The sequence below is a fragment of the Cupressus sempervirens genome, chromosome 9, assembly GCF_028749045.1.
Source record: "Cupressus sempervirens isolate cs-2001-9-10 chromosome 9, ASM2874904v1, whole genome shotgun sequence".
In the NCBI taxonomy this organism is placed as follows: domain Eukaryota; kingdom Viridiplantae; phylum Streptophyta; class Pinopsida; order Cupressales; family Cupressaceae; genus Cupressus; species Cupressus sempervirens.
Window position 1 is genome coordinate 53,978,251 of NC_143126.1, and position 4,776 is coordinate 53,983,026.

General features: G+C 37.5%; 1 pseudogene; it reads left to right on the forward strand.

Moving 5' to 3' along the window:
• The first annotated feature begins 2,301 nt into the window (after nucleotides 1–2,301).
• LOC149537598 (phospholipase A1-Igamma2, chloroplastic pseudogene) lies at nucleotides 2,302–3,471 on the forward strand (annotated as a pseudogene).
• Nucleotides 3,472–4,776: the final 1,305 nt, after the last annotated feature.

Here is a 4,776-nt window from a genome sequence, read left to right on the forward strand (position 1 = left end):
GAGTACTTTCCCGTTATATGTCTAATCCAGGAAGAGCACATTGGGATGCAGTAAAAAGAGTTTTTAGATGCTTGCGGGGTACCTCAAAGTACTCAATATGTTTTCATGGAATAGGAAGTGAGCATTCCTTGGATATTCGAGGCTATGTGGATTCAGAATAGGCTAGTGATGTTGATAGAAGAAGATCCACCAGTGCATATGTGTTTACATAATTTGGTGGTGCAATCAATTTAATGAGTAAGTGACAGGCTGTGGTCACTTTGTCCACTACTGAGGCAGAGTATATGGCAGCTACTCATGCCTGCAAAGAAGCCATCTGGCTAAAGAGATTGTGTTCAGATATAGAGTTCAAACAGGGTGCAGTGACAATTTATAGTGACAGCCAGAGTGTAATTTGCCTAGCGAAGAACCCGACTTTTCATGCGAGGACCAAGCACATTGATGTACAATATCATTTTGTGAGAGATATGGTCGAGGATGGCAAGGTGAAGCTGGAAAATGTAGAGACTTTGGTGAATATTGTTGATGCATTAACTAAGCCTGTGAGGACAAAGAAATTCAGATGGTGTTCAGAGTCTATGGGCCTCTCGGCTCCTAGCAATTAAGTCCATGATATTTCAAATCCCCTAACTCTTGCAAGGTGTTCGACAAGTGGGAGAATGTTGAGAAACATGTGTCTCAACCTTGCATTCTTTAGTTGGAAAATTCTAGAATTAGTTTGTGGGAGTTTTCCACTTGTTTATGCATTGGAAAGTGGTTAGTGAGTTGTTAAATGAGTCTTGTTCTTAGTAGAATATAGGTAGGCTATTTTTAGAGCCTTGATGACTCATTTTGTGACTTTTATGGGAGTTTAGACTAAGAGACAAAATTGTGGACGAGATTACTATTTTTAACCTGGTTGTTTTTCTAAATTGGAAATGTAAATGTCAAAAATGGGTAACATGTGGCATGGTAGTTTTGCTCATGCTTTTGTAAAATCATAAGTGGTTTCCAGTGTGTAAAATCACTATAAAAGGAGGGCTTGGGGAGGTGTTTGTGTAATTGAGATTAGTTTGCAAGACTGGTGCTAGAAGGAGTCTCTCCAAGTTTGAGTTGTGGTGATGCGCTCCTGTAAGAACTGGCATTGCAAGTGTATTGTAATCATCTTGGTTTGATAATACATTGTGCGAGTTTTGGAGGGTGGGGTTTTTCTCCCGGAAGGGTTTCCCCACGGTAATCATTGTGTTGTGTGTTTTTTGTTATTTTGATAATGTTATTATGCATTTCTTGACATCTTTGCAATAGTTACTTTGATTTGCATAATCGTCCTCTCAAAAATTAGTGTAGGAAGCGATTCCGCGCACCTTTACTTCCTTACAATCATAAGTTACATATACTGATTTTCCCAATATAAAATCGATTACTTTTTCTAGTTGCACAATGTCTGAAAGTTGAGAATAGTCGACGGGTAGTACCAGATTTTTCAACACTACCACTGAAGGGAACTTCGTGATTTTAGCGGTCTTTAATAAGACCGGAATTATATAATACTTTGATGACTCGTAAGCCGGTTAACCAACTGGTTTGTCAAATATAAGAGATATTCGAGGGGTCGCTCACCAATAATTTTAAATGATATTAAAAGATATTGTTATGTTGTCTTGTCTTAGTTATTCCAATATCTTTATCTTGGTAGGCTCTTTCAGTGTGACGTCGAATATTGTTTTCCAAAGCTACGAAGTTTCTTGATATGTCCGTCCGGAAGTTGCTTATCCTGTTTTTTCCAATTCAAAATCGAATACCTTTCAATAGGGAGCTTCGCCGATTTTGCCGGTCTTTGTTTTTACCGGAATTGTAGGCCTGTCGACCATGATAGGGTTGTCCGGATTATGAATCAGAGTATACTTTTCCCAAATATTATCAAAGTAAACGACGAGTACGGCCGGTTAATTAAACTAGTTTCACAAATATAAGTTATTCGTATTGTGAGAGACAGAGAGCTCTCCATTAATTTTAGCCCATCTTTATGTTCTCCTTCATTACCCGCCAATGTTATTTGAGTCATACTTTTCCCAAATATTTGTGGTGGACTGAGTAAACGAGGCCAAGTCAAGGGAACTCCTCACAAATGCCATCAATTTTTTTTTCATCGTCCCATATCACTTTCTATTTATATCCACTGCGCTCGAACTTTTATAACTAAGGAAATCTGTGAATCAGAACATCAAAAAGAGATCTCAGTATTAAGTAGAAGGCAGAAGATTTTATTTAGTTTTTTCTCCAAGGCTGCAAGTATTTGTAACGAGTATAAGAATCGAGAGTATGGCAATATCTCCATTGGCTTTGAGCAGTCCTAATATCAGCTCTCCAAACAAGAAAAGTAATGGAGATGTACAAGACCAAACAAGCCAACTGAATCTTTGTGATACGTGGAAGGATATCCATGGTGAAAATAGTTGGAATAACATGATCGACCCCATTAACCCAATTCTCAAAGGAGAGATGCTCAGATATGGTGATTTTGCAAAGCAGTGCTACGATGCATTTGAAAATGCCCCCTCTTCCATATCTTATGGCAACTGTAAGCGCACCAAAAGCTCTCTCTCTGAACTGCTAAATGGTGGTCGTGGATATGAAGTTACCAAATACATATACGCCAACACGAGTCTTTTGGACTCCATTTTTGGCCAGGAATCAAGTGAAGGCGTTGCCTGGATTGGTTATATTGCGGTTTGCACTGATCCGGTTGAGATTAAGAGACTGGGGAGACGTGACATAGTTGTTGCATGGAGAGGGACGGAGACTGCCTTCGAATGGATGCAAAATTTCAGAGACGTATTGGTTCCTATGATGGCCACGACGTGCTCCAAGATCCAAAACATTTCAAATCCAGATGTGAAGATTGAGAAGGGATTTCTCAGTTGCTATACTTCCAAAGACAAGAACTCAGTAAGATGCACGCTCAGTGCAAGGGAAATTGTAATGCGCGAGATAACCAGATTGGTGAAGAAATACACAAAGAAAAGAGAAAAAGAATTGAGCATAACATTTACTGGACATAGCTTGGGAGCTGCACTTGCAACTCTGAGCGCATATGATATCAAAGAAACCATGGTGAATAAATATAAATTAACCTCAATTCCCGTCACAGTGTTTTCCTTCGCGTCTCCTCGAGTGGGGAACCTCTCATTTGCGCAAGAAATGGAGAGGATTGGAGTCAAAGTGCTGCGTGTGGTAAACCAGGGAGATTTGGTTCCAAAAATTCCTGGGATTTTTTTGAACGAAAAATTGGGATGGCTGACAAGGATTTTGCACTGCCTTCCATGGGCGTATGTTCATGTGGGAGTTGAGATCACTTTACATAGCAGCAGGTCATCTTTCCTGAAGAGCATTCTCAACCCTGCACATTTTCACAACTTGAAGGTTTATTTGCAAGCACTCGATGGCTTTCAAGGAAATAACGAATGTCCTCCGGAAGAGATCCATCTCTAGATAACAGATACTCCGTCTACTCCGACCCCTGTTCCTCTTACTCAGATTCCCTTCTCACCTAATATTTTCTGTGCGTATTCATTGTTGTTTCCTTTCTCCATTTCTTGCTTAATGTTATTATTGAAGGCATGTGTGCTTTGACTTGGGGCATGCACCGCTCAAGAATGATGTGAAGCATGTGCATCCATTTTAATTTAGTTTATTTATTTATTTCATGCATAATAAAACTACATGTTGCAGTTAGCTTTGTAGGCATGGTTTTTAATTATCTTTTAATTAGTTTGCATAGTATGCAAAACTACTATTTTTCATGCAATCTCATTGGATGTTATTGTTTAGAATTTTATATTATCTTCTTTGATCAGCAGTCAAGATTAAGTGTTTTGGTTTTGCTTTATAGTGTATTCTATATTTTTTAAATTGTAATACATTCAATAACAACAGAGTTTTTATTCTGATTTCGGTTGTTTGTTGTTTATGCTCTATTTTTTATTTATTTGATTATCAATATAGCATAAGAGCTTTTATTTTTAGATCTTCAATTGGTATCAGAGTAGGTTGTAAAATATTGTTCTCTTGAAGGCAAAGCAGCGGTTTTCTCCAAGATCTTTCAAAATGGTAACTAAAATAAAATAGTCTAACACTTTCACCATACATTGCTTCTCATGGATCTCAGGTGAAATTTGCAGCTCTTTTGTTGCTGCCCATTGTAATTTTTCTACTATATTGACATATACTCTAATATAATGCATTACTGGCTTTCTCTAATCATTTCTGAAACTGGCAACAGTTCAAACGACATGAAAGTTGTGAGTCGATTGAAGTGCTCAAATAGAAATAAGTATGTCACTTATTACATGTATTGTCACTCCTATTCCCTCTCATTTTTTTATCAAATTTGGATCTAGCACTCAAGAATAAGCCCATTTTTTCCAAAGTTGTCTTTCACATCTCTTCTATTGCATATCAAATGCAACAAAGTACAACACTTGAATAGGCACACATTTCTTTTGACTCCTTATATATTTACATTCTAGGAAATGTTATATAGTACATATCATTTGGGGTTAAACTAGTTTCTTCTTTCTTTTCTTACAAGCCTCCAAAGGAAAGTCAAGTTAGAACATCTCAACTTAAACAAAATAGTTACACTCTCACCATACATTACTTTCATGGATCTGGGTGAGATTTCCAATTCTTTTGTTGCTGCAAATGGTCATTCTTTTGCTTATGTCCTATGAAGAATTATAATTTACTTGATATTGATAGACACTCTGATATACATGCATTATTGGCTTTCTCTCA